Raw genomic sequence first — 12660 nt, forward strand, 5'->3', positions numbered from 1 at the left:
ACCCCATCCCTGGGGTTAACACTTTGACTTCTTAAAGTGATGAGGTGACCTTTTAGATTATGGATCAGCATAGGAACTAATAAAGTAGGAGGTGCTCAGTAAGTTAACCATTATTGTGTACCAAGCATTGTGCTGAATATTTTATATTTAATTAATCTTCATAAGAATCCTTTGAGGAAGATACTATCATGCTTTTTCTTCTATGCACAAATCTCTTCCTCTTCTGCCCTCCATCCTTAGTTGATTCTTTGCTTTCTTTAACTTACTTTGCTTTCTGCAAACCATCTACTCCTCCCTGTCTCCTACTGTAGCTAAAGTGTTTCTCTGCTGTGATCTGGATCCAGTGTTATGCTGGAGCTGGCTCCTACTGGCTCAAAAGACCAGTGGTACTCATTCCATTCCAACTCTGTGTTCAGTGATACCACGTTCGTAACTTGAAATCTGCCATAGTTAGAATATTTATACCTTGGAAATTGGCAAATACTACAAATTGGGCTATTTTTTTCAGAGAGCCAGTTAGTTGTTAAACATTTATCAACACACCACTGTTGGTTGGGATCCTCCCCCCTTTTTGGCCTTTAATTAGTTCATTAAAAAGCAAAATTAGCTAAAATATGGAATCATTAAAGATTATGTATAAAACCAAACCCACTGCTGGTGAGTCAACCCCAACTCACAGCGATGAGGTAGGACAGAATTAGAACTGCCCCATAGGGTTTCCAAGGCTGTAAATGTTTACAGAAGCAGACTGCCATATCTTTCTCCTGTAAAATTATGTGTACCTTAACTATATTATTTTGAAATAACAAATTGTGATCATTTGATAGACTTTTAAAAACTTGGATTATGAAAATGTTCCAGAAATGCAGAAAAGTTGAAAGACTAGTATGACACCCATGTACCTATCACCTAGATTTGATAATTCTTAATATGTTTTTTTCCTAACTATTTCAAAGTAAGTTGCAGGCACCATGACACTTCATTCTGAAATGTTTCGGCATACATTTCCTACATAATCCTAGTTCCTTTATCACGACGAAAAAAATTGTAAATTCCCCCAAACCATTTACTACCCATTTTTTTTTTCATGTTCAGATTTCCCCAATTGTCCCCAAAACATCATTTATAGCTGTTTTTATCTCACAAGGATCCAATCAAGGTTTGTGCATTGCATTTGATTATTACATCTCTTTTGGGCTAGGATAATCCTCCCTCAGTTTTTTCATGACATCAATTATTTCTATTTTTTATAAATTTCAGACATACCCAGAAGTAGAGAAAAAAGTCAGTGAACCATAATATACTCATCATGAATTTAATATTTATCAAGATTTTGCCACATTTACATCATTTATCTTTTTTCTTTGCTAAACTGTCTTAAAACACATTCAAAACATGTTATTTTACCCCCCGTAATTCTAAAAAATGCAGATTCTTTTTTTACATAAGCAAATTGCCATCAAACAAAATTAATAATAACAATTGACTTTTAAAAGAAATCAGGGTGGTTGTCTTGTCAGATGTCCTACATTTTGGATTTGTGTGATTGTTTTCTCATGATATCGTTGAACTCATTTTTCTATCCCCTGTATTTCCTGTACATTGAAAGTTAGGCCTGAATTCTTTATTGGATTAAACGCTTTTGGCTAGAATACTTCATAGAGGATGAAGTGTATTTCACAGTGTATCACATCAGGAGGCGCATATCTGGTGATGTTAAATCTGATCACTTGACTAAGCTAGCAGCTGATAGTTGTTTCCGTTGTAAAGATATGTTTTCCCCTTTGGGATTAGCAGTAAACTGTGCCATGTTACTTTGGCACCACATGTAATATCCTTTTCTCCGTCAACCTTTTCCCTAATGGTTTTAGCAGCCGCTGATGTTCTCTACTGGAATCAGTTTATTTCAACAGCTATTGCAAAATGATATTGCCATTCTCCTGATGTAGGACCAAGGCGTTTTCTTTGATTATGGGTATGCTGATTGGTATTCTCTGTAATTGTGTATGAAACACATCCATAACATATCTTCTCTAAGTGCTAATTTTCTGTCCTTTTAAGTGGAGCAAGACTACCTGCATTCTCGAAAACGATATAAATGTAGAATGTTTCTAGATTTTCCTCATCTTTCATAGTTGTTTTACTCGTTCCTAATTCAATAGCAGGGTTTTTGTTTGTTTGTTTTTTAGCAACTTGCTTTAACTGATTCTTTCTGGTTTTCATAGAAATAACTGTCTTTTTATTCTCATAAGTTTATATAATATTCAAATTATGTAATTGCAGAATCAAGTACAGATGTTACAACAAGTTTGGGAACAGAAATAACCAACTCTTAGTAAGCATTCTACTTAATCTATGAGAGGAGTGTGTGCAAACTACTAGACAGTAAGCAGCCTACCAGCAGCCAAAAGCTTTCAGTGTGCTGTGGGCCTCAGTCAGTGTGTTTTACAGGGAGAATGGAGTGTGTCAGTTAATGAGGAAGTTGTTTACATGTCTCTTAAGGCCAGTTAAGAGACATGGTACCATATTGTAATTTTACTTGCTTCATCTTCCACTAGACTCCCAGTTCTTTGACAGCAAAGACTAGTCTTATTTGCATGTATTTTGTTCCAACCCCTACTGTTTAACATAGGGCCTAGCATATAGTGAGTGCTCAGTAGAAATGTTTGTTAAATGAATCCACGGCCAGTACCAGAGAAGACCTATTGACCGCGAGTGAATCCCGATCTTTTTTTTTTTTTTTTTAAATTGTGCTTTAGATGAAAGTTTATAGCTTAAGTTAATTTCTCATACAAAAATTCATACACATACTATTATGTGCCCCTAGTTGCAAATCCCTGTATTGTGACAGCATACTCCTCCTTTCCACCCCGGGTTTCCCGTGTCCATCAACCAGCTCCTATCCTTTTCTGACCTCTCATCCCGCCTCCAGACAGGCGATGCCTATTTAGGCTCGTGTATTTTATCCACTTGAACTAAGAAGCACACTCTTCATGAATATTATTTTATGTTTTATGTCCTAGTCTAATCTTTGTCTGAAGAGTTGGTTTCAGGAATGGTTTTAGTTCTGGGTTAACAAAGAGTCTGGGGAACCATGTCTTCTGGGGTTCCTCTAATCTCAGTCAGACCACTAAGTCTGATCTTTTTATGTGAATTTGAGTTCTGCACCACACTTTTCTCCTGTTCCATCAGGGGCTCTCTGTTGTGTTCCCTGTCAGGGCAGTCATTGGTGACAGCTGGGCATGATCTAGTTCTTCTGTTCTTAGGCTGATGGAGTCTCTGGTTTATCTGGCCCTTTTGTCTCTTGGACTAATATTTTCTTTATGTCTTTGGTGTTCTTTATTATCTTTTGTTCCAGGTGGGTTGGGACCAATTGATGCGTCTTAGATGGCTGCTCACAAGCTTTTAAGACCCCTGATGCCGCATACCAAACTTTGTTATGCCAGTTGACCTAGATGTCCCCAAAAACCATGGTCCCTAGACCCCCACCTCTGCTACTCCGTCCTTCAAAGTGTTTGGTTGTATTCAGGAAACTTCTTAGCTTTTGGTTTTTAGTCCAGTTATGCTGCCTTCTCCTGTATTTTGTGTTGTCCTTCCCTTCATCTAAGATAGTTCTTGTCTACTATCTAGTTAGTGAATACCCCTCTCCCTCCCTCCCCACCCTTGTAACCATCAAAGAATGTTTTCTTCTGTGTTTAAACCTTTTATTGAGTTTTTAAGATAGTGGTCTCATACAATATTTGTCATTTTGCAACCGACTAATTTTACTCAGTATAATGCCTTCCAGATTCATCCGTGTCATGAGATGTTTTGCAGATTCGTCATCGTTCTTTATTGTTTTGTAGTATTCCATTGTGTGAATATACCATAATTTGTTTATCCATTTGTTGATGGCCACCTAGGTTGTTTCTGTTTTTGCTGTTGTGAACAGTGCCGCAGTGGACGTGGGTGTGCATGTATCTATTCGTGTGAGGGCTCTTATTTCTCTAGGATATATTCCAAGGAGTGGGATTGCTGGATGGTATGATAGTTCTATTTCTAGCTTTAAGAAAACGCCAGATAGATTTCCAAAGTGGTTGTACCATTTTACATTCCCAGCAGCAGTGTGTAAGTGTTCCAGTCTCTCCACAACCTCTTCAACATTTATTATTTTGTGTTTTTTGGATTAGTGCCAGCCTTGCTGGGGTGAGAGAGTATTTCATTACAGTTTTGATTTGCATTTCTGTAATGGCGAATGATCATGAGCATTTCTTCATGTATCTGTTAGCCACGTGAATGTCTTCTTTGGTGAAGTGCCTGTTCATATCCTCTACCCATTTTTTAATTGGGTTATTTATCTTTTTGTTGTTGAGATTTTGCAGTATCTTGTAGATTTTAGAGATTAGACCCTGATCAGATATGTCATAGCCAATTTTTTTTTCCCAGTCCATAGGTTGCCTTTTTACTGTTTTGTTGAAGTCCTTTGATGAGCATGTTTGATTTTTAGGAGCTCCCAGTTATCTAGTTTCTCTTCTGGTGTTTGTGCAGTGTTAGTTATGTTTTGTATTCTGTTTATGCCATGTATTAGGGCACCTAGGGTTGCCCCTATTCTTTCTTCCATGATTTTTATTGTTTTAGATTTTATATTTAGGTCTTTGATCCATTTGACTTAGGTTTTGTACAGGACATGAGGTATGGGTCTTGTTTCATTTTTTTTACAGATGGATGGATATCTAGCTATGCCAGCACCATTTGTTAAATAGACTATCTTTTCCCCATTTAATGTACTTTGGGCCTTTATCAAATATCAGCTGCTAATAGGTGGATGAATTTACGTCTGGATTCTCAACTTTGTTCCATTGGTCTATGTATCTGTTGTTATACAAGTACCAGGCTGTTTTGACTACCATGGCAATATAGTAGGTTCTACAATGAGGTAGTGTGAGGCTTCCCACTTTGTTCTTCTTCAGTAATGCTTTACTTATATAGGGCTTCTTCTCTTTCCATATGAAGTTGGTGACTTGTTTCTCCATCTCGTTAAAAACTGTCATTGGAATTTGGATTGGGATTGCGTCCTGTCTGTAGATCACTTTGGGTAGAATAGACGTTTTCACAATGTTGAGTCTTCCTATCCATGAGCAAGGTATGTTTTTCCACTTAATGTAGGTCTCTTGGTTTCTTGCAGTAGTGTCTTGCAGTTTTCTTTGTATAGGTCTTTTACATCTCTGGTTAGATGTATTCCTAAGTATTTTATCTTCTTGGGTGTGATTGTAAATGGTATTAATATGGTGACTTCCCCTTTGAAGTTCCCTTTGTTGATGTAGAGGAATCCAACTGATTTTTGTATGTTTATCTTGTATTCTGATATTCTGCTGAAATCTATTAGTTCCAGTAGTTTTCTTGTGGATTCATTGGGGTTTACTAAGATCATATCGTCTGCAAACAGGGATAGTTTTACTTCTTCCTTACCAATCCCTATGCCCTCTATTTCCTTTTCTTGCCTTATTGCTCTGGCTACGACCTCCAGCACAATGTTGAATATGAGTGAGATAAAGGGCATACTTACTTATCTGGTTCCAGTTCTCAAGGGGAGTGCTTTCAGAATGTCTCCATTTAGGATGATGTTGGCTGTTGGCTTTGTATAAATGCCCTTTATTATGTTGAGGAATTTCCCTTCTATTCCTGTTTTGCTGAGAGTTTTTGTTATGAGTGGGTGTTGGATTTTGTCAAATGCCTTTTCTGCATCAATTGATAAGATCATGTTCTTGTCTTTTGTTTATATGATGGATTACATTGATTGGTTTTCTAATGTTGAACCATCCCTGCATACCAGGTATGAATCCCACTTGGTGATGGTGAATTATTTTTTGATATGTTGTTGAATTCCATTGGCTAGAATTTTGTTGAGGATTTTTGCGTCTATGTTCATGAGGGATATTAGTCTGTAATTTTCTTTTCTTGTGGTGTCTTTACCTGGTTTTGGTATCAGGGTTATGCTGGCTTCATAGAATGGGTTTGGGAGTGTTTTATCCTTTTCTGTGCTCTGAAATACCTTTAGTAGTAGTGGTGTTAACTCTTCTCTGAAAGTTTAGTAGAATTCTCCAGGGAAGCTGTCAGGGCCAGGGCTTTTTTTTGGGGGGGGGGGTAAGTTTTCTAGTTACCTTTTCAATCTCTTATGTTATAGGTTTATTTAGTTTTTCTACCTTGGTTTGTGTTACTTTAGGTAGGTAGTATGTTTCTAGAAATTTATCCATTTCCTCTAGGTTTTCAAATTTGTTGGAGTACAATTTTTCGTAGTATTCTGTTACAATCTCTTTTAATTTCAGTTGGCTCTTTTGTGATATCGCCCATCTCATCTCTTATTCAGGTTATTTGCTTCCTGTCCCACTTTTCTTTTGTCAGTTTGGCTAATGGTTTATCGATTATTGTTGATCTTTTCAGAGAACCAGCTTATGGTCTTGTTAACTCTTTCAGATGTTTTTCTATTCTTTGTTTCATTTATTTCTGCTCTAATTTTTATTATTTCTTTTCTTCTGGTGCCTGTGGGCTTCTTTTGCTGTTCTCTTTTTATTTGTTCAAGTTGTAGAGTTAAAGTTTTTAATTTGGCTCTTTCTTCTTTTTGGATGTGTGCATTTATTGCTATAAATTGACCTCTGAGCACTGCTTTTGCTCTGTCCCGAAGGTTCTGGTAGGATGTGTTTTCATTTTCATTTGATTCTGTGAATTTCTTTATTCTGTCCTTATTTTTTTTCTATAATCCAGTAGTATTTGAGCAAAGTGTCATTCAATTTCCATGTATTTGATTTTTTTTCCTTGCTTTTTCTGTTATTGATTTATACTTTTATGGCTTTACAGTCAGGAAAGATGCTTTGTAATATTTCGATGTTTTGGATTCTGTAAGGCTTGCTTTGTGGCCTAATATGTGATCTATTCTGGAGAATGTTCCATGTGTGTTGGAAAAGAAAGTATACTTGGCTGCTGTTGGGTGGAGTGTTCTGTATATGTCTGTAAGGTCATGTTGGTTGATTGTGGCATTTAGATCTTCTGTGTCTTTATTGAGCTTCTTTCTGGATGGCGTGTCCTTCACCAAAAAGTGGTGTGGTGAAGTCTCCTACTATTATTGTGGAACTACTTCTTTTTTCAATGCTGTTAGAGTTTGTTTGTTGTATTTCGGAGCCTTGTCGTTGGGTGAGCAAATATTTATAATGGTTTTGTCCTCCTGCTGTATTGACCCTTTAATCGTTATATAATGTCCTTCCTTATCCTTTGTGATAGTTTTTGCTTTAAAGTCTGTTTTGTCAGAGATTAATATTGCCACTCCTGCTCTTTTTTTTTAAGTAGTTACTCATTTATTCAATTGTTTATCCTTCACCTTTTCAAAATAGGCATGAGGAAAAAATACATATAAAGACAAAGAAATCAGGGCAATAGAAAAGACCAAATGGAGACAGGGAACCTGGAGTGGAGAAGGGGAGAGTGTCAACACATCATGGGATTGGCAACCAATGTCACCAAACAATTTGTGTATTAACTGTTTAATGAGAAACTAATTTGCTCTGTAAACTTTTACCGAAATCACAATTTTAAAAAGAAAGCAAAATTTGTATGGAACTAATTTTGCAAGAAATGTAGTTTGAGGTAAACTCCTTGAATCTGTTCACATTTATAATGGAAAATAAAGTTGAATTGTCAATTTAAAAAAATTAATCATTTAAAGAGGTTAAAAAAAGATCAAATATTAAGAAATGCAGGCCATAAAATCCTGTACACTTAACAAAAGGGGCTTAACATTTGACTCTGAGCTTTTTTTTTTTTTAATAATTTTTATTGTGTTTTAAGTGAAAGTTTACAAATCAAGTCAGTCTCTCACACAAAAACCCATATACACCTTGCTACACATTCCCAATTACTCGCCCTCTACTGAGGCAGCCCGCTCTCTCCCTCTGCTCTCTCTTTTCGTGTCCATTTCGCCAGCTTCTAACCCCCTCCACCCTCTCATCTCCCCTCCAGGCAGGAGATGCCAACATAGTCTCATGTGTCCACCAGATCCAAGATGCTCAGTCCTCACCAGCATCCCTCTCCAACCCATTGTCCAGTCCAATCCATGTCTGAAGAGTTGGCTTTGGGAATGGTTCCTGTCCTGGGGCAACAGAGGGTCTGGGGGCCATGATACTGGGGTCCTTCTAGTCTCAGTCAGACCATTAAGTCTGGTCTTATGAGAATTTGGGGTATGCATCCCACTGCTCTCCTGCTCCCTCAGGGGTTCTCTGTTGTGTTCCCTGTGAGGGCCGTCATCGGTTGTAGCCAGGCACCATCTAGTTCTTCTGGTCTCAGGATGATGTAGTCACTGGTTCATGTGGCCCTTTCTGTCTCTTGGGCTCATAATCGCCTCATGTCCTTGGTGTTCTTCATTCTTCTTTGATCCAGGTGGGTTGAGACCAATTGATGCATCTCAGATGGCTGCTTGCTAGCGTTTAAGACCCCAGACGCCACTCTCCAAAGTGGGATGCAGAATGTTTTCTTAATAGATTTTATTATGCCAATTGACTTAGATGTCCCCAGACCCCTGCCTCTGCTACGCTGGCCTTTGAAGCCTTCAGTTTATTCAGGAAACTTCTTTGCTTTTGGCTTAGTCCAATTGTGCTGACCTCCCCTGTATTGTGTGCTGTCTTTCTCTTCACCTAAAGTAGTTCTTATCTACTATCTAATTACTGAATGCCCCTCTTCCACCCTCCCTCCCTCCCCCCTCTCGTAATCACAAAAGAATTGTGAGAAGAATGTTTTCTTCTCAGTTTAAACTATTTCTCAAGTTCTTATAATAGTGGTCTTATATAATATTTGTCCTTTTGCAACTGACTAGTTTCACTCAGCATAATGCCTTCCAGGTTCCTCCATGATATGAAATGTTTCACAGATTCCTCACTGTTCTTTATCTATGCATAGTATTCCATTGTGTGAATATACTATAATTTATTTATCCTTTCATCCGGTGGTGGGCACCTTGGTTGCTTCCATCTTTTTGCTATTGTAAACAGTGCTGCAATAAACATGGGTGTGCATATATCTGTTCGCGTAAAGGCTCTTGTTTCTCTAGGATATATTCTAAGGAGTGGGATTGCTGGATCGTATGGTAGTTCTATTGTGAGTCATTTTTCTTTATTATTTTCTTTCATCTCTTTCATTGTTGTTGATTTTGTATTTGCTCAGTCTTTATGTTTTTCTTTTGATGTGTAGGATTTTCAGTTTCCTTTATGGTTACCTTAATATTTACCTCTATTTTTCTAAGTTTAAATCAGTCTTTTACTTCTTGATATCACCTCAGCTTCCTCTCCATATAAAAGTTCTATGACTACATTATTTAGTCCCTCTTTTGTGTTTTAATATTGTCATCTTTTACATGTTGGCTTCTCTGTTTCCCTATTTTCAGTGTTTTAGCTTTGATTTATTTTTGTGAATTCGCAATCTGGGTTGATATCTGGTTGTTCTGTCCTGTGTTCTAGTCTTGGGTTATTATCTAATGTTATTGATTTTCTAACCAGAGGACTCCCTTTAGTATTTCTTGTAATTTTGGTTTGGTTTTTACAAACTTTAACTTCTGTTTATCTGGAAGTGCCATAATTTCGCCATCATATTTGAGAGACAGTTTTGCTGAATATATAATTCTTGGCTGGCAGTTTTTTTCTTTCAAGGCTCTATATATGTCACCCCATTGCCTTCTTGCATGGTTTCTGCTGAGTAGTGAGATTAGTCTTATTGACTCTCCTTTTAGATGATGTTTTGTTTATCACTAGCCTCTCTTAGAATTCTCTCTTTATCTTTGGTTTTAACAAGTTTGATTGTAATATTTCTTGGTGACTTTCTTTTGGGATCTACCCTATGTGGGGTTTGATGAGCTTCTTGGATAGATATCTTCTCATCTTTCACAATATCAGGGAAGTTTTCTGAAGACAAATCTTCAACAATTCTCTTTGTATTTTCTGTTATCCCCCCCTGTTCTGGTACTCCAATCACTTGTAGGTTGTTCCTCTTGATAGAGTCCTACGTAATTCTTAGGGTTTCTTCATTTTTTTTAATTCTTTTATCTGATTTTTCCTCAAATAAGTTGGCGTCAGGTACTTTATCTTCAATCTCACTAACTCTGGCTGTCGTTGCCTCAGATTCTACTCCTATGACTTTCTTTTGAGTTGTCTAATTCTGAAATTTTATTGTTAATCTTTTGAGTTTCTATTTGCTGTCTATCAGTGGATTCTTGTAGCCTGTTAAATTTTTCATGATGACCTTGTATAACCTTCTTAAGTTCCTCTTTTGTTTTGTCTGTGTGTTCCTTGGTTTGATCTGCATTTTGCCTGATCTCCTTAAGAACTGTGTATATTAATCTTTTGAATTCTACCTCGAGTAATTCCAAGTGCTTTTCTTCCTCCAGGAGGTTTATTGGTTCTTTTTTTTGGTTGCTTGCTGAAGCCATCATGGTCTGCCTCTTTATGTGGTTTGGTATTGACTGTTTTCTCTGAGCCATCAGTGTTATTATATTTATTTTGTGTTTGCTTACTGTGTCCTAGCTTCTTGTTTTGTTTTGATATGCCCAAATAGGCTGGTCATGTGACCCACTTTGATTATTGGCACCTTTGAAGCTCTCATATCCTGTTGCCAGGTGGATAGAGCTGCTACTAGGTATGTGAACCCAGGAATACATTTACTTTTCTTGTTTGAATTCAGCTCAGGGATCCAGGTTGTTGGTCACTGAGTGTGTGGTGTAGGCTCTCACCTACATTCCTAGATGGGCAGGGCTATGTAGGGGTGATTGGAGCAGGTACAGGTATCTGGCTGCTGTAGGGAGTTATGTGCCGAGCAAGATAGGGAGCTGACAGCTGCCCCTGAGTGCCTGGGTGGAAGGTGTGTCCCTGTTCCCTAGATCACATAGGTTGGTCAGTTTTGCAGCCAGACTTTGGGCACCCAATACTGTTGGCTGCAAGGGCTGGGAGGTACCACTTATTCTCAGACCCCTGTCACGCATAGCTAGGTGGAATGAGTGGAGCCACCAGTCCTCAGGGCCCTGGTGTGGGTATGTGAGGACCCAGCTTAATGGGTAGGGTGGTATCAAATGTCATGAATCTGCCACTCCCCCTTAGCTGTTGCAGTTGAACGTAGGCTTCAGATATGTATCCTGTTGTACTGTGCTAATGAGGGCCTACGCTGTTGAAATGGGCCCACATAGGTCTAGGGAAGGGTGAAAGGCATTCAAAATCCATGGACCCCTTATGCCTGCGCCTAGGCAAAGGGGCTGTGCCTGCCCTGAGGTCTTAGTTTAGGGGAGCTGGCAGATTATTTTTTCCAAAGCCAGGAGAATGGCTCAGGGCATGTGAGTGGTCCCACTTCCAGCCCAGGGCGAGCAGCAATCGCTGACGCCAGACGGGGAATGGAGCTGAGTAGGAAAGGCTCAGGAGAATGGAAGAGAGATGCTTCCCAGAGGCAGAAGGGGTTTTTTTTTAATCCCACGTGGTAGGTTAGACGCTTGTACTTAACTCCTGCAGATTCAGTGTTGCTTCTCCCTAGTTCTGGAGGCTTGTGCAACGTTTCTGCTGCTTGGTTTTTCCCAGTGTGGAAAGCTCATCCTGAGTGCTACTGCTTGCCTCAGCCCTCATGTACCAGCCGATCCAGCCTGCAGAGTGCCGGCCAGGACAGGTCTGGAAAATCCTCACTGCTTCTGAACTGTCTCTTCCTTCCCCTGCTGCTCAGTCTGACTCCTCAACTTTGTCTTTGATGTTCAGGACTCCTAGATTGTCCTATATAATTGATTCACTTGTTTTTTCAGGTGTTTGTTGTAAGAGGGACCACAGGAAGCATCTGATCTCGCTGCCATCTTGGCCCTACCTCCTCGAATTCTGATCTTATGCAGTGTAATCTTTGTAATATCATTGTAAATACCAGGGTTGGTATAGTCATTGTATATAACTTATTCTTTCGTTGGTTTTTCTTCCTCTTCTCACTTCCTCAGTCTTTGAGTCTTTCTTCATTCTGTGCCGACCTTCATCAATTTGTTGTGTATTGGAAGCCATCACTGTTTATTATCACTTAAGTTTCCTGACAAAGATGCAAGGAAATGTGTAATAGTTTGGTGCAATGGATCTATACACAAAGAGAGATGAGATTCCTAGTAGTTCCTTAGTTCTCTATTCTAGAGTTTAACCAATCCCAGGAACTGAAGTCTTCTGTTTCTTCACAGAGGAAATATGACAAAGGCAGTGGCTGTACAAGCTTCCTTCATGGGCCGCCCTCCCCACTCCCTCATCCAGTAAGCGGGAGCAACTTCTTCTAGAGGTGAGAGGGGAGGGAGGACAATCTCCATAGCCCATTTGACTCACCTACCTCCAAAATTCTGAATTTGAAAAACAATAAACAATTTGTACAGTTTCTATACTGAAGACCTTTAAATAAGAATGAATGCCCAGGCTATATAAATTATGCTCACTGATAGATACCTATAATCTATATTTTTAAAGAAACTATTTGTAGCTGAATAATCCCAATGAACTCAACATCTTGTTTCTATAGGTATTAAAAGGTATTGTACATGTACATTTGAAGTGACTTTTAGCTTCCAGAACCAGGAGAAAGTTCATCAGTAGTATAACGGTTATGATTTACTGAGCATTTACTATGTGATAGATACTGGGTTAAATT

The 12660-nt window shown here is 38.6% G+C and overlaps 1 protein-coding gene across 4 annotated transcripts in view; it reads left to right on the forward strand.

Moving 5' to 3' along the window:
- The window catches only part of CNNM2 (cyclin and CBS domain divalent metal cation transport mediator 2), a 180520-nt gene that overhangs the window by 103956 nt on the left and 63904 nt on the right, over nucleotides 1-12660 (forward strand). Inside the window, exon 2 of one of the 4 annotated variants that reach the window (XR_007513506.1) lies at nucleotides 12203-12297. The exons of the other annotated variants lie outside the window; for them this stretch is intronic. The gene's annotated coding sequence lies outside the window, so the exon portion shown is untranslated. The remainder of the gene's footprint in view (nucleotides 1-12202; nucleotides 12298-12660) is intronic. 4 annotated transcript variants of the gene reach the window in all.

Source organism: Elephas maximus, chromosome 16 (assembly GCF_024166365.1).
Source record: "Elephas maximus indicus isolate mEleMax1 chromosome 16, mEleMax1 primary haplotype, whole genome shotgun sequence".
Classification (NCBI taxonomy): Eukaryota; Metazoa; Chordata; class Mammalia; order Proboscidea; family Elephantidae; genus Elephas; species Elephas maximus.